Consider the following 18,517-nt stretch of genomic DNA (forward strand, 5'->3'; position numbering starts at 1 on the left):
CCGGCCTGCACCGAGGACCAGCAACCGGGGTGAGTACTCTCCTCCCCGCCCCCATCACACACCAAATGCAGGGACTTTTCTGGTGTGAAAGGGGCCAACCCGGGAGTGGCCCGGCATGATTCCTGGGCCATATTCCCAGGTGGGTCCCTGCATTTTCTGGTGTGAATGGGGTATTATAAATGTTATGACTATAGATAGTGAGATATCAACGGTTGTTCAGACTATATATTGGAAGCAAGAGTATTGGATACAGCATTTACTGGCAAGCTACAGTTTATAGGCTTTTTGTAAAAATTATCTGAAGTTGACCTGCCAGCACCGTCGTCAAACAACTTTGATGAACGAGCGGCGGGACATCGCATGTTTGTTCATCGTTCGTAGCATACACACTGACCGATATTTGACCAATATTGTTCAGAAGTGCCAAAATGAACGATCTTGGTCAAAACAAATCGCCTAGTGTGTGTGCACCTTCAGACTCACAGCTAAATTGAAACCATAGTATTTGGGGGGGATGGAAACTCGCGAAAAAAAACCCTTTTATTAATGATTACTGTATTTTATATTAAGCAACTTTTGTTTTAGGTCTATTCTCTTAAAGAAAATCTTTGTGTTTCGACTCTCTAGGATCTGTGTTCTATAGAAGAGTCCACAATGTTACACCTTGAGGAATAAAGGCCAAATGGAGATGTCTGCAGACTCCTTCCATAATGTTTCTGGGGAGGCCTAATAGGCTTACAAGCCGTTTTTAAGGATTCAGTATTGAATCCCGGCGGTCGGGATCTCGGTGTTCAGAATCCCGACACTGGAATCCCGACAGCCGAAATGCCGACAAGGGGGGGACGTGGATCGCCCCCCCCCCCCCCCTTGTGGGCTCGCTGCGCTCGCCACGCAGCGGGCCCGGTGCCTCGCTACGCTCGGCACACTAATTTATTCTCCCTCCAGGAGGGAGAATGTGTCGGCATTTCGGCGGTCGGGATTCTGAACGCCGGGATTTTAACTGCATCCCGTTTTTAATTGTTACCTAAGCAAAACGGTACAATAGTTAATTCCAGTTCCACAGATTCGATGCAGTCAGTTTCCCGATGGTCAAAATACCGAATCGGTCAAATTCGGACAGGGGTAAAATGCAGAACTTTTTGACCGGTTGACATTTTAAATGTTGGTATTTTAAAAGTCGACATGAGTTTTTCATGATTTTTCTTTGAAACGTGGGCATAGAGTTAGATTATATAATATTGTGTCGAACTTAGACACCCAAAATTTTAAAACCTGTCTACTTTTTGGGGGGTATACAATCCCTGCCGCTACTTCCGATTTAGGAAATAGCGGCGGGTACCTATTCAATGCTGTTTTTTCAGACAGCATTGAAGAGGCATCTCGTCAGAACAGACCCGACTTTAAAAGCTGTCGGGCCCGTTTTGCCAAGAACAACAGGGGATTGTCTAGATCACGGCCATATCTCGCCAACCCACGGGTGTTTTCAAGAACACGACCACTTTTCTCCAATCGACAGGCAGGACATTAAATTCTGCCTGCCGATAAACAGGGGAGCGGGCCGAAAATACCCCCTTTGTCTTTGGCGTTTTGACCCGGTCAGACTTTTGACCATCGCCCACTAGTTGCTGTGATTTTGACCATCGGGAAACCATACTGAACCGCCACAGATGGCATATGATTGTTGTATAGTGTCCTTATAATCATTAAGTTTTCTGGACAGTCTGTTAGATTAAGGAGCAAAAATAATTAATTTTTTACACCTGAGACTAATCCGTTCACTTGATCTACCTAAGGAGCGAAAATAATAAAAATGTACCTTTTTGTGTTTTCATGTTCACCATATAATGAAACCAGTAATATTAAGGAAAACGTAAGAGCGTAGAAGTTAGGCATATTAACATATTTTAGCAAGTGAACACCCAATTCCTGAAGTTGATGTGTTGAAAGCAGGAAATATGGATGAGTTCATGCGCATGGCATCTATTCACGCTGTGGCGGGCCCGGCTGCTTTAGCAGGGTGCTGCTAAACGGACAGGGCACGTTTTGCCCTTTATAAATCTGGCAGGGCACGGCGCCCTTCTAAAACAGCCTAGAGTGTACACTACCCGCTTATCCTCTACTCTCCGGCTGCGTTCCACCGCTGCCCATCAACTCCCGTGTCTGCTCCCCACCCTTTTGATGATTACGAAGGAGAGGAACTGGCCACACCTCCCTGCTGATAAAATGTTATCTTGTTGCATGTGCCAGAGTGGCGTGTAGATGTCATTGTTCTCGGTATTTCTCTTACACATAACATGAGGCTTATGCAGGCAACTTGCACTACAAAGAAGGAATTGTCCTCGTTTCTTCTCCCACTTGGATATGTTTTGTTTTTAGTACAAATTTATATTCTGCTATTTTTAAATATCGTCTTTAATTATTAACAGCTCAGAGGCCTAAAATAAAATGTTTTTTTTTTTTTTTACCATAAGCAGTCTGCGTTCCAAATAAACTGTACTTAAATTATTTACACATTGATTTTTTATTATTTTAATAAATGCAAATTAATTACAGCACACTTTAGAAATGTCAGTCTTTGTAATATTTTAAGACTTGTCTCTATCTTTAATGGTCCATTCCAAGAAAACAAGAAAAACTTTGGTACTCTTTACCTAGCACGGCGCCCGCGATGTCCATCGCGGTCATCGGGTGTAAAAAATTGCGGGCATCGCATGCACTACAGTAACGGGTGCGACGCGACCGACGCGATGCCCGTGATTTCCCATAGGGATCAATGTTAAATTTTTCAATGGACGCGATTTTTCAGTTCAATGCCTCAATGCCCGCGATTTTGCCATAGGAAACCATGTTAAATGGGCCACAGAGCCCAAATAGGCACCCTGAGCATTGAAATGTCCCCCACAATTGTTAACGACACCCCACGATCAACGCGAACCCGAAGCGTGGCGAGCGCAGCGAGGGGACGCGGATACCTGTGAAGCCCGCGAAGGGACGCGTTTACCTGTGAAGGTATCAGCGTCCGCTCGCCACGCTTCGGGCTCGGTGGCTCGCTGCGCTCGCCACACTATTCTATTCTCAACTCCACGCCGACGTGGATAGTGGGGGTATGAAAAGGTCGGAGGACGCGTACCGCTGCCCCTCGCGGGCTCACTGCGCTCGCCACGCTTCGGGTTCGCATTGAACGTGGGGTGTTGTTAACAATTGTGGGGGACATTTCACTGCTAAGGGTGCCTATTTGGGCTCTGTGGCCCATTTAACATTGTTTCCTATGGCAAAATCGCGGGCATTGAGGCATTGAACTGAAAAATCGCGTCCATTGAACAATTTAACATTGATCCCTATGGGAAATCGCGGGCATCGCGTCAGTCGCGTCGCACCCGTTACTGTAGTGCATGCGATGCCCGCGATGGGCGCCGTGCTAGGTAAAGAGTACCAAAACTTTTCTTTTAATAGGAGTGGTATTATTTTTGTGAATACCTTGTCCCATCCATCTATCTATCTATCTATCTATCTATCTATCTATCGATCTATCTATCTATCGACTACTCCTCACCTCTGAGGTGAAGTAACGACATTGACCGCTAGAGGCAACTCAATGGACAAAATTACTCCTTTGTGTGCTAAAATATGTCATAACTGAAAGTGAAAGCATTTATTACAGGGACACTGATCTGTGTCAAACTTGCTGGATATGGAGAGAGGGAGCTGTGAATACAGAGAATGGAGGTAGGAGAAGATAGGGACTGGGGTGGGAGATTTGTGGGCTAAAAACTTTCACAGCTCAAAGTGAAAGTACATTGCAGATGCCGTCATTTTGACGGGTTTATAACTAGTATATTTATAGGGTGCTACACATGTGCAATGTAAACAAAATGGCAGGTAAAGAACACATACATGGATTTCTTGAGGTAGTATAGATATATAGGACAGTCCACAATCTCTGCAGGCTTCCAAACTCCTCTCTCTAACCTCCTATCTCGGCCTCTCCTAGTGGTCTAACTCCTCTACTCATCAGGAAGGCCACTGCCTTGACCTTGTCTTCACCAGGCTGTGCTTAGTCTCTGATTTTACTAACACTCCCTTCCCTCTCTCTGATCACAATCTCATTACCCTCTCGCTCTCCTCCATTACCCCAAGCTCACTGACACTGAAATCATGCTAGCCTACTCTAACCCATAGAAATACTAATGCTATTAATTTTTCACAACTTTCCACCTTTCTGCAACAACAGCTCTCACTAATTCCTACACTTACCTCTCCTGACTGCTGTTTCCCACCTTTACCAGACTCTTGAAACAGCCCTAGATGAAGTGGCTCCAGCTACCAATTATACCTCCGCAGGCTTAGATGCCAGCTGTGGTACTCCAAAATAACAAGACACCTACGAACTCAGTCACGTAAAGTAGAACGCCAATGGCGTAAATCTCGTAATCTGACTGATTTCCTCACATATAAGTTTATCTACTATTACTACTGCAATGCTTTGGACACTGCCAAAAAACCATATTTCCAATCTCTCATCTCCTCATGCCACCAACCCGAAGCGACTTATTAACACATTTAAGTCTCTTCTGTACCCTCCCCCCACCAGCTACCACCAGTGCACAAGAACTTGCCTCCTACTTTAAGGACAAGATTGATAACATCTGAGATGAAATGGTATGCTCTTCCACAGCCTCTAACCCTCTTTCTTCCCCACCTGAACCCTCTGGCACTTTTTCTACATTTGAGACCACAAATAAAAGGAAGTTTCCACACTGTTCTTATCCTCCTGCTCTCCTCTTGATCCTAAACCTGCACAAGTAATTAGAACTCTATCTCCTGTGCTTGTCCCAACCTTAACTAAAATCTGCAATCTCTCTCTTGCTACTGGTACTTTTCCTTTTCTGCTCAAACATGCAGTGATTACTGAAACAAAATTCTGACCCTAACTCTCTAACTACCGTCCTATCTCTCAGCTCCCATGCCTCTCCAAGCTACTGGAAAGACTTGTCTACTCTCGCCTCACACACTTTAACTCACACCCTATTAGACCTGCTTCACTCAGGTATTCGTTCCCAACACTCCACCGAGACAGCACTGACTAAAGTGGTGAATGGTAACTGCCAAGTCTAAAGGCCATTCCACACTACTTATTCTTCTGGATCTTTCTGCTGCGTTTGACACTGTTGATCGTACTCTCCTCATACAAAAACTGCACTCCCTAGGTCTTAATGATCCGGGCCTTTCTTGGTTCACATTTTACCTATCTGATCGCTCTTTCAGTGTTCGCTTCTCTGACTCTACCTCCTCTTCATTACCTCTGTCAGTCGGAGTTCCGCAAGGCTCAGTCTTAGGTCCTCTGCTTTTCTCAATCTATACCTCATCTTTTGGCAAACTCATCAGCTCTTTCGGATTTCAGTATCATTTATGTGCGGATGATACTCAAATCTATCAACCCCAGAGTCACCGGTAGTTTTGCGCCGAGTCTCTGAATGTCTCTATGCCATCTCATCCTTGGATGTCTTCTCGCCACCTAAAACTCAATATTTCCAAAACTGAATTACTTATATTCCTGCCAACTAAGAACCATCCTGAGATCTCCATCACTGTTGGGGGTAGGGGTCATCCTTGACTCTGAACTGCCCTTTGTTCCCCACATTCAATCTGTCTCCAAATCATGTTACATACATCTAAAAAACATATCCAAAATATGACCCTATCTCTCATACACTCATTATATCCCGCATTGATTATTGCAATAGTCTCCTAACTGGTCTTCCCAAGAACAGACTCTCACCACTGCAATCCATTCTAAATGCTGCTGCTAGGCTGATCTTCCTAGCAAGATGCTCATCATCTGCTGATCCGCTCTGCCAGTCCCTCCATTGGTTACCTGTGTTTTACCATATTCAATATAAAACCCTTCTACTCACATATAAAGCTATTAACCATACTGCACCAGCTTATATCTCTCTACTTATCACAAAATATCTCCCTACTTATCACAAAATATCTCCCATCTCGGCCACTCCGCTCTGCTCAAGATCTGCGTCTCTCTTCTGCACGGATCACTAGCTCCCATTCACTATTACAGGACTTTCATCGGGCTGCTCCCACCCTATAGAATGCCCTTCCACGCACAATAAGACTCTCCAAACTTTCAAGCGTTCCTTGAAAACTCACCTCTTCGTGAAAGCCGATCATATTTAAGTACCACACGTAGAACCCTCTGATACACTTACTGTATGTATTATTTAGCTTCCCTTCTGGACTTGTAACTTGGTGGGACGGCTATGCTATTACTGGTGCCTGTCCTTGTGTTTCCCTCCTACAGTATATCCCTATAGATTGTAAGCTTGCAGCAGGGCCCTCCTACCTCCAAGTCTGTCTGTTGTTACCCAGTTTGTTTTATCGCGGTTTACAATTGTAAAGTGCAACGGAATCTTCTGCGCTATATAAGAAACTGTAATTAATAAGTTAAATAAATAAATAAATATAGGTCCATGGGTGTTATATTGCAGACTATGCAGCTAAAGGTGCACTGTTAGTCGTACATGTGCACTGGGTTGGTACGAGTCCGCACAGAATTCACATGTTTATGTGCTCATTTTGAAACCACGATCAGTGTCATTTTGAGGAAAATTCTATCAATGAATCGGTTTGCGGTGCTCTCAGAACAAGTTCAGAAAACTTAACTAGAAAGGGGGCGCTCTTCAATAAATTGATACATTTTATTTTTTAAATATAGCTTTTTTCATTGCTGAGTTGGATATCTCCCGTGAGCTGTCTTATATATCATTTGTAGATAGAGTTTAGACAGATACACATAGAGCCATCCTCATCTACCTCTTTTAATAGGATTAAGTGAGCCAGAGCTGTCAGACTTAAACCTATATTAATCACCTACTGTATTGTTCTATGTATTGTATTGCTGCTGAGAACAGTAGGCCTTGGTGAGCCATGGCTATCCAGAGAAGGCTAGCTGAAGAAGGCTCCGTCTGTAGTATACTGTACCTTGAGCTACCTTCGCATTTACCCGTTTATCACAGCGTCTCCATTCTGCAGTGTGCTCCTGTAAAGTAGATGCCACCGTTTATTAAGGCGCTCAGGTCGATAGCTGCACTTAATCACAAACATCAATTTAAAGTCACAGGTCTGTGTCTCCTGGCTATTGTGCAGAGAGGGAGGGAGCATAAATGGGTTCTCTGCTTCTATATCGGTCAAATAGCACGGAGCGTGGTTCATTACTCATGAACCGGAGGGGTTTGTGAGCCGCAGGCGGGGAGGGTCAATGGTAGCCATCTGGTCTGTCTCTCAGAGCATCGGTGAGCGCCTAAGTCCGGAATTGACGCGTGTTTCGCTAGTTTGCTCACACTGGAACTGGATCATAGCCCCTATGGCCCCACCTGTCTGTTTAGATAAACATTAAAGTTTTTGTATAGATTGGCAGAAGGGAAAGGTACTTATTTTTGCACCAGGAGTCAGAATATTATATGATGTAATCGATATTTGAAGTTAGACAAATTTACAACATTACATGTGTATACAAACGAACAGGAACATGTTCAGGGTGACCGAGGATATTGGTGTCTAGTACATGAATAAAGGCTTTATCATGATTGGACGCATGATGTCCATCCTCTAAACAGGTTCTACCCCTTTTTTCCAATAAAGTAGTGATAGAAGTCCCCTCCTTTCTCCCTTTCCTTTTAAGGTATGAAGAATAAAAGCTATCGTCTGATGATAGTGCCAACAACAAAGCGCACTGAAACGTTGATTGCACAGAACCGACACTGCATTGTGGTGTGTATAACTTTGTAGCTGATTTCCGCACCACCCTCCAGCATATATATATATATATATATATATATATATATATATATATATATATATATATATATATATATATATATATATATATATATATATATATATATATGTGGGTAACACAGCGGCACTCAGAAGTCTTGAGAAAGGTGAAGTAAAAGTTTTTACTTCACCTTTCTCAAGACTTCTGAGTGCCGCTGTGTTACCCACATATATCCAGCCTGTGCTACAGGCATATTGAAGGCACCATTAGCAAGGTATAGTTTGCAGCCAAAGGAGTGCCGGACCCAATGAACATTATATATATATATATATATATATATATATATATATATATATATATATATATATATATATATAATCATTTATCGGAGAGCGCTAGACTTAGTACCACCTAGTCAATCATACAATGGTTATTGAATGAAACACCAATCACATTTCATATGACAATTCTTCGTCCCCTTCCAGAATGATACGTGAGATTCGTTCAAGATCTTAGAATCCGGCTTAGTGTACTAGATAATTCCTGTAAGGGTGAGGTCCTTGAATGTTGTGCTCACAGGGCCTGAAAATGTTAAATCACCACTGTATTATAATCTAGATAGAATTTTACTTCTTAGGGTTTGGAGTTTCATATTTAGAAAAGGGGTAACCCAATTACATACCATAAGGTGATATTGGTATGTGATTGGGTTACCCCTTTTCTAAATATGAAACTCCAAACCCTAAGAAGTAATGCTTCCCGCCCGCCTCACCGCTAGGAGGGAGGTCCCAGAACGGGTGGTCAGATGGCCAGCCGGTCCGACCACCTGGTCGGGTCCGATGCGCATCTGACCCGACTGCATGTCAGGGAGAGCCGATAATGGGGCAGATGTATTAAGCCTGGTGAAGAGATAAACTGGAGATAAAGTGGAAGGAGATAACGCACCAGCCAATCAGATCCCAACTGTCATATTTCAAACACAGCTGATTGGCTGGTGCGTTATCCCTTCCATTTTATCTCCACTTTATCTCCACTTTATCTCCACTTTATCTCCACTTTATCTCTTCTCCAGGCTTAATACATCTGCCCCTTAGTCTGATATAACGCAATCGGCTGAAATCGGACCAAATCGCCTCAGTGTATGGGCACCATTACACCTTATACACAATATGCTCAGAATCCCAACAGCAGAAACCTTGTTGTGCCAATTATTTATTTACAGTATTTACAGTTTCTTATATAGCGCAGCAGATTCCGTTGCGCTTTACAATAGTAGACAGTGATAAAACAAACTGGGTAACAACAGACATACTTGGAGGTAGGAGTGCCCTGCTGCAAGCTTACAATCTATAGGGACATAGTAGGGAAGCACAAGGACTGGCACCAGTAATAGCATAGCAGTCCCACCAAGTTACAAGTCCAGAAGGGAAGCTATATAATACATAAGTGCCTCAGAGGGTTATGCGTGTAGATATTAAATATGATAGGCTTGCCTGAAGAGGTGAGTTTTCAGGGAACACTTGAAAGTTTGGAGGCTAGTGGAGAGTCTTATTGTGCGTGGAAGGGCATTCCATAGGATGGGAGCAGCCCGATGAAAGTCCTGTAAACAATGGATCTTGATGGTATTAGGGTTAGTTTTAGGGTTATGTTTTTTTTTTTTTTTTTCCAAAATAATTTTATTGGTTTTGTCAACAGTAATAATAATAAAAATGCAAAAGTTAACATCATTGTCATCTGGAATACATTCTTTTGTCGTTACATCACAATTCAACATTGACCACATTGCAATATATCATACATCTTCTTCAATCTGTATGCAGAAACAGGTTACGTTGCTACCCCTTTGACTTAGAGATGTAATTTAAGCTCTAACAGCTCTCCCATTCTTCTCCTTATTTGTGTTAAACCCATATCCAGTTAACAATTCACACTAATATATCAAATATTATAACATTTCCTCCCCTGAAACTAACCCCCTCCTTCCCTCCTCCCTCCCACCTTCCAGACTCGGTGTGTCTCAACCTTCTGTTAGTGACCTAAGCAGGTACCAGGTAGTGCCCTCAAATATCTTCATGACCTGTGTTTGTACATCTTCCTCTAATGATCTTATATAAACTCCCCACTTGTTATGAAATTTCTTTACACCCTCTTCCACCATGGGCAGAGTGGCCCTTCTATCAAAGTACATCAACTGTGTTAAGGCAACTTTGACCTCTTGCAAAAGGGGCTGAGACGGGGCTGTCCATTTTCGTAGTATAACTTTTTTTGCCATCGTTACAGTCACTGTAAGGAATGGCAGCAACTCCGTCTTCCGCCCATGCAAGTTCCACCCAGAAAAATTGGCACATAGCATTGCCAATGGATCGTTACATAAATGCAGGTCACATGTAGTGTTAATAAACATCATCACTCTGTCCCAAAACCGTCTTATTTTCCCACACTCCCACATATGGTGAAAGAACGTAGCATTTGAGCCTTTGCATTTAAGGCAAATTCCCAATTCACCTGGTATAAAATGCTTTCTCTGGGCCTGAGAGATATACGCTCTATGCATGGTTTTAATGTGTACCTCTTGTAACATGGTGGACTGCAGTATTTTCAGCGTCTTTTCCATATGTTTGTGGAGTGTTTCCATTGAAGATACCCCTGGGATATCCCCCTGCCATTTCGGGACCATAGCGGACCAGACTACTTCTGGTGAGGATGGGAGGATGTCAGCATATAGATACTTCAGTCTGTACGGTCCTGTGGAGCTCAGACTAAACACCTGCTGCAGAGCATCCTGCCTCCCTGATACCAGCATGGGGCCTTTCTTTGACTGTATATAATGCCTAACTTGAAGGTACATAAAGAAATCTCTATTGGGTAGAGAAAATTTAGCTGAGATCTCTTGAAAAGAGAGCATCTGGCCCCCTGGATCAAACACATCTTTGACTGCCAATATGCCTTGCTTCTTCCACCTGTCATACCCTGCTTCGGTCATTCCAGGGGTGAAGCAAGGGTTTCCCCAGATAGTGTCATACCTGGTGTTTTGGTGATCTCTTCCTAAACATTTGTTAATTCCTACCCATGCCGAAAACGTATCATTAAATAAAATATTTTTCCTGGCCTGCTGTGGTAATTTAGCCCGTGGAACGTGGAGCAACCCTGCCAACGAATATGGACTCATCATATCCCCTTCTAAAGTTTTGTAAGTGTATGAATTTGTTCCCTGTAGCCAGTCCAGGACATATCGCATGAATATTGCTTGGTTGAAAGCCAGAATATTAGGTATCCCCAGTCCCCCATCGGCTCTCTTAAGGTAAGTTTTTGGTCGGGAAATACGTGGCTTTTTGCCTTGCCATAAAAAGCTGAAGAAGGCTTTATTCAGTTTCTGTGTATCTTTCTTTGATAGTTGCACTGGGATCATTTGCATGCAGTACGATATTTTTGGGAAAGCTATTGACTGCAGTACAGTTGCTCTTCCCAGTAATGACAATGGCAGAGACCTCCATACCTCCAGCAACCTAAGGATCTCAGCAACTATAGGGGGGAAATTAGCCTCATACAACCTCGAGATCTCCCCGGGCACCTGAATGCCTAGATACTTGATGTTGTCAGTTGTCAGTCTGAAGGGGGAAACAACCTGACCTGGGATTCCCTTAGCTTTTGGCCCTAGCACCTGTAGGATTTCTGACTTATGATAGTTGATCTTATATCCTGCAAAGGACCCGAAATCATCTATTGTTTTCCTTATTGTCGGCAAAGATTCAGGGAGGTTTGAGACAAACAGGAGCATGTCATCTGCAAATAAACTAACCTTCAGCACCGTATTCCCCACAGTGATGCCCCTGTACATACAGTCAGAGCGGAGCGCCACCGCCAGTGGTTCCAAAGCCAGAGCGAATAAGAGTGGAGATAGCGGGCACCCTTGTCTGGTTCCCTTCTGAATTAGGAACGGGGCCGACAGGTATCCATTACACGCCACTTGCGTGGTAGGCTGTGAGTATAGGGACTTAATAACATCAACGAAGCCCTGGGGAAACCCAAATCTCCCCAAGGTTTCCCATAAATGGTCCCAGGTGACCAGGTCAAACGCCTTCTCAGCATCTACTGAAAGTACAGCCTGGTCACCTGAGCCACCTTTCATCCCTATATGTTGAATTACCGCCAGTAATTTGCGTACGTTAACCACGGAGTGACGTCCATGAATAAAACCAGTCTGGTCATCCGATATAACCGCAGGCAAAACATATTTTATCCTTTCTGATAATATTTTCATCAACATTTTGTAGTCGGTATTCAACAACGATATTGGCCTATACGAGCCCGGGTCTTCCGGGTCTCTGCCTGGCTTTGGAAGCACCTTAATCACCGCCGAGTTAAAGTATAGAGGGAGCTGTTTGCCCTGAATTATGTCATTAAATACGGTCACTAGTGTTTCACTTATCCTGGGTTTTAGGATTCTATAAAACTCCCCCGAGTATCCATCCGGCCCTGGGGCCTTGAGTGGTTTAAGTTGGGAGATAGTTTGTGTTACTTCATCTATAGTAATTGGCGCCATAATGCGTTCAGCCGCTGTACTTGATATCTGGGGGAGAGTCATAGAAGACCAGAATTGATCTTTCTGTCTCCTATCTATATCGCCTTGGGAATATAATTTAGAATAAAAGTCACTCAGAATTGCCAATATCTCTGTTCCTTTGTGTGTTCTACCCCCTCCCGGCTTTTGTAAAACCTTGATCAAGGCTGAGGGCCTAGATCCTCGCATTAAATTGGATAATAACCGTCCATTTTTATTGCCATGTTTGTAGAACTGGAAATTAGTGTTATTTATGTTACGCAGTGTCTGAGATTCCATTAATGCATCGTAGTGTGTCTTTGCTTGTAAATACGTGTGTTTGTGGGTCTGGGTGGGGGATGCCTTAAAATTAGCATATGTGCTCGTCACCAAGTCCTGGGCCTCTATTATGTCTCCTGACCTTTCTTTACGGTATTTGTTAACAAAAGAGATCATCACCGCTTTGGCTGCTTGCCACGTAACTAATGGGTCTGTGGTGTTGTCCCCATTATTAAGCCTATACTCCATCCACTTGGCCTCCAGGGCATCCCGAAATGTCTTGGAAGACGCCAGGTACGAGGGGAACCGCCATTGGCGGTGTTTCCCCACGTCCAGCGCGGTCTCCATAAGCACCCATATCAGGGAGTGATCCGACAGGCATATGGGTTCAATGCCCGCCTCAAGCATGCTGCCACAGAGACCCGTGGACAGGAGCATATAATCAATACGTGATAGAGTTCCGTGCGCCGCTGACAAACACGTATAGTCCCTCTCGGTCGGGTGGAGCAATCTCCAGCTGTCCACTACATGTAGTTGGGATGAAATTTCCCCTATACCTAGGGTGGGACCTCGAGGCTGTTTCTTAGGGTTGGAGGATCTATCTAATGATGGCAGAGCTACGATATTAAAGTCCCCTCCCATAATCAGGCGTGAATCAGCATAAGGGTATAATTTCGTCAACAGTCCTGTGAAGAATTTTTTTGAATAGGCATTAGGGGCATAAACGTTACACAATACATATTTCTCCCCATGTATGGAGATCTCTGCAATTACAAAACGTCCCTCCGGGTCTTTGATGCTGTTAGTAACCGACGTTCCCAGTGATCTGCGCGATAAAATGGCTACCCCCCTGGCTTTGGAATTATAGGAGGCATAGGCCTCAACCTTATATCCCATTATCCCCAGTTTCTCATGCTCTATATCCGTTAGGTGAGTCTCTTGTAGCATAACTATATCCGCTTTTTGCTTTTTAAGATAAAGCAAGAGCTTTTTTCTCTTTATCGGGGAATTAATCCCTCCCACGTTCCACGAGCAAAACTTTACATTAGCCATGTCACATTACTTTCATGATGTATTATAGCCCTGGACACACCGAGTACTGGTTTCCTCGCCCCCCCTTTCCCCTCGCCCCCTAAAACATCCCCCCCACATAGGAACAACGGGTCCCTGTAACTTACCCCTCACCCTCCTCCCAACAAATTCCCCTGAGAGTACTAGCTCTCCTATACTCCTAGATAATATAAATCAATTTGCACGCAGTGAGGGGTAGCTCTTTGAGCCTTCCCCACACCAACACAGCTCTGTGGTTATTACCTAACCTCCGCTTCCTTCCTCCTCGCTAAAGTAGTAAAATTATTCCCACCTCCCTGAGCTGTACCCTTGGGCCGGCACCCCTTATGCATAACAAAAATATATAACATTTTATAACCACAGTCCCCTCAATAACATTCCAATACTTTCCCAAGTGCGGTTAATGAATCTCAATAAGACTGGCATTTAGTACGGTAACATCTAGACCAAGTGCATCAATTCCACAATCCCCTCATTATTAGCGAACACACTGTAAGACATTCGGATAATTACGCCATCAACTCCTCTCCCCAGTGGGACATCCTTGTCTGCCCCCCCTATGGTGGGGAATCTGTTGCTTTCTCCATCCGCAGGTATGCCCTAGCGTCCCCTGCCGTGGAGAAGTCTTTGAATGAGTCTCCTTCAAAGACCCTGAGACGGGCCGGGTATAATAATGCAAATTTCCTCTTTTCCCCGAATAGGTGAGAGCAGATAGCGGTGAACTCCTTCCTCGCCCTGGTCACCTCAGCGGAGTAATCTTGAAATAGATGCAGTTTGTGACCCTCCCAAAGTATGGTCTTTTGCTTACGGGATGCTGACCATAGGGTTTCCTTGTGCAAATAGTTTAAACATTTAAAGATTGTGACTCTAGGCCTGACGTTGACTCCGTCCTTTTCAGGCCCCAGCCTGTGGGCCAGTTCAATCACCATGTCTGCACAGTCACTTTCCACCCCTAATAACGCCGGTAGTGTGTTTCGTATAAAATGGTGGAGGGCAGGGCCCCTAACCGTCTCCGGGAGCCCCACCAGCCTGAGATTTGATCTTCTCGATCTATTTTCTAAATCATCCACCTTGTTTGTCAGTGAGTACACTGTTTTTTGCAGATCAGCGTTATGTGACTTCAATTCCTGCACCTCATGAAAAACTGCTCCTATCTGTGACTCATTGTTGGTAACTCTCTTAGAAAGCTGTGACGTGTCCCTTCATATCTTCAATGCTCAGCCTCAATGTCTCTGCTTGTGCTTGAAACATGGGTGCCATAGTTGCCTTAATGGCTCTGACCATGTCGTTGTATGCTGCTGTGTCCGCCTCCACTCCCTCATCTCCCGGCCCCTGTAATAAACAGGCTGGAGTGCCTGTAAATGTCTGTGGCTGCGAAGCCTGACTGTCCCCCAGTACCTGCTGGCAGTTTAACATTGCCGTCGTCTGGCTCAGGTTCTTGTCTGTCTCTGCCTGGGTCCCGTGTCCGGCCGGGGAGGGAGGTGCGGCCGCCATCTTGGGCTGCTGTGTCTGCGGCTTGGCGGGGTTCTTGCGGGTCTGTCTCCTCGACATGGGAGAGTAACACCGCACCGTGCGCTGCGCTGGGCTCTGCTCCCGTTCTGCCGCCGTCTGTGAGTGTCGGGGACCGTGCTTTGGCAAGGTAGGGGCTCCTTACCGCTCACGGAGCTCCTGACTCACGCGGCCGTCCTTGCTGGAGCCGGAACCGGAAGTCCAGTTTTAGGGTTATGTTTAAGAACTTGGAGGATGGTTAGGATTAGGCTGCTGAAGAGATCAGAAATGGTTACACTGCAGGAGGGGTGGGTTAGGGTTATAATACTAAATAGGCTTGTTCGTCATTGTCACCAACAGGATTCCGCTGTCAGGATTTTGGTCATTGGAATTATTCCGTTCACGACCGTTTTATGCACACAGACCACCTCTCAGTCTAAAGGCGATTCCCACGCAATGCTGGGACACAAAACAGATCCTACTGGCTGCCATGAATATTCATCGTAGCTCCTAGCCCTTGCTGGGATTGCATACAGTACATTGTATGCAAAAGGACTACATACAATGTATCATATGCGATCCTGCCACCTGGAAGCTGCCGGGTTAGTTGGCGGTGTATTGCATGGGAAGTAACGCATACTATACATCGTCCTAGTGGATTGGGGACTTTAAGGCCTAGCGGGGGGATTGTAATAGAGTGTTATCAGGGCGACGATGCTGCGTTCTTTGGGCGCAGTCCCGACAACACAGGTGAGTCTAGCCCTTTTGGGTTTGGTTCAGCGGCATCACGTCGTCAACTGCAGACGCTGCAACCCAAAAGCTGGTGGTCCTACAACTGCCTTTGCAGCTAGAGGGGCTGGGCACTTTACTTTATAGCAAAAGCTTTCGCACAATAGCGATGCCACTGCAAAATTTGGCGGTTGCAGCACAAATAGGGACAAGAAGAGGGGGAGGGGCCTTGCTCTGTGCTGCGCCTCCCATATCTAGCGCTGGCAGTTGTAGTTTTATGAACATTTGCATAACTACAACTGTAGGTGAATGAGCGCCATATTCTAAACATACAATATTTTTATTAATTTTGTACTTGAAGCAGAGTTTTTGCACATTAAGCAATCACAGAGCAAAGGGGGTCACGGTCTCAGTTGCACTAAAATATATTTGGATAATGGACTCATCCTGTGTACACCATGTATTTAGAGTATTTTGCTATTGACTCCGAAAAATAAAGTAAAAAAAAACAAACAAAAAAAAACGAATCTGCAGTAGGATGCACTTTGAAACACGTACATCAACAAAACGTGAATACAATACAGTGCACGTGCTCATTGTGGCCTGCAACTGGCGGTTCTCCAGGTAATGTCTCCTGGAGGCTGCAACAATTAGCGCCCAAGTGCACATCTATCATTCCCACAAGCTGATTTATCCTCTGCCACTTTATATCTGGTTGCACGGACAGAGCTAACGAGTCACACTGACACTTTTACTGGATGGCTTTGGCCCCGTTCCACAGACTCCTTACTCCGGGCAATTATATCAGTTGTAGTTTGTATCTGTTGATCTGACGTGTAAATGTTTCTTCATGGTTAGAAGAAGATATCAGCTTAGGACAGTGCGAGTAGCAGCAGCTACCGGGCTGTGGAAGCATGAAATTAATTTGAATTTAGATGATATTTTCTGCGAGTGAAGAATCTGCTTTCCATCCATATCCAATATTGTGGTTTTAATCAAGTTCCGTGGCCGGCAGCCAGAGATTTGTCTACCGGAAATATTTGCGCGATGGTACATTCAATATTTGAGTTTACAAAGATCTGAAAACCACATATTAACTTTACGGCCTTCACTTCAGCCCAGATTTTTATATCCATGTTCATTAAAGGCGATTATACCGTCTCTGTTTGCTCAGCTTTTACGGCTTTCATTTCTTAATACCTTTACCAAAAGCAAATCCGTGTTGACATTATTACCCCTGTAGTGGGGGGTATGGGTCATTGGGTCGACACATATAGTAGTTCGACATGCATTGGGTCGACCACAGACGATCGACATGGCTAAGGTCGACAGGGTTGAAAAATTGACACAACCATTAGGATGACAATGGTAGGTCGACAGTCAAAGGTCAAAATTAGCTTTTCATTTATTTTTTTTGTGACATGGTCAGCATACTATTGAAATACAGCCTGTCGGCACATGTCGGCTCAACAAAAAGTGAAAAACTCATGTTGACCTTTTGACTGTTGATTGACCTAATGCTTGTGTCGACCTTTTGACTGTTGACCTAATGCTTGTCAACATTCCAACCCTGCCGACCTTAGCAATGTCGACTTATCTCATGTGTTGACCTAAGTTATGTCGGCCATCAAGCGTCAACCTTATGCGCCATCCTAAAGGCCGCTTACCGTCGTGTGATGGTGATTGGGAAACACTGAAGGGTCATCGGTTTATTGGTTTCATTTTCTTGAGTGTACAATATTTGAGAGGGACAAATACGCTTGTTAGATTAACAATATGACCTTCTAATGCTATTTACTATACTTTTGTCTACGAATATACATATCTACTGTATTTTTTAGTTTAAAAAAATAAAATAAAAAGTGAAATAAAAAATAGCGATATTGAGTTACTGAGCCAATTTTCAAAGCAATCTTTATTTTCTTTGTTGTGAGTACTGTTATTTTGTGTCATCAGCACTTTACAGTTCTAGGTGTTTTTTGCTGTACGTTATGATTCTGCTTCACATAGGTCCTATGCAGAGATGTAGGCGAGTCGGTTGGCGAATGTATGTTGTGCCAGACAAAGCTCAGCTTTAGTACATGCGCTAAAACTGAGCGATTACAACTAGGGGTGAGACAGTTCTACCCAGCTCCATCTTCCTATAAATACTATGGTTGTTTTTCTCAGTACCCTTAGACAGAGGGCTGCAAAGTATAGGAATACTGAATCGCCTAGAACTGGGGTAACCAACCCCAGTCCTCGAGAGCTACCAACAGTGCATGTTTTCCAGATCTCCTCACAGAATCACAAGTGAAGTAATTAGCTCCACCTGTGGATATTTTCAAATGTGTCAGTGAGTAATGAGTGCACCTGTACAGCAGCTAGGTGTTCTGGAATATGTGAGCTGTTATACGGACCACACTTTTTATACAGCTGTATATCCCCATCCCCTGCTACCCAACAGCTGTGGATCCCCTACTTCCAGTGGCGTAACAATGATACCACAGCCCCCTCCATGGCTTGGGGGAGCCAACGCTGGTGGGGTCTGCGGGGCGCAGGTGAAAATACCTGAGTTGCCATACAGTCTTGCTCCCAGACTTCCCTTCCCGCACATGCACCCAGCGGCTGTGTATGTC

The 18,517-nt window shown here is 44.4% G+C and overlaps 1 protein-coding gene across 1 annotated transcript in view; it reads left to right on the plus strand.

The window, feature by feature from the left end:
* SESTD1 (SEC14 and spectrin domain containing 1) overlaps positions 1–18,517 on the plus strand; it is a 126,264-nt gene that overhangs the window by 63,976 nt on the left and 43,771 nt on the right. The gene's annotated exons all lie outside the window — the stretch shown is intronic.

This window comes from Crinia signifera, chromosome 7 (assembly GCF_055691185.1).
Source record: "Crinia signifera chromosome 7, ASM5569118v1, whole genome shotgun sequence".
Taxonomy (NCBI): Eukaryota; Metazoa; Chordata; class Amphibia; order Anura; family Myobatrachidae; genus Crinia; species Crinia signifera.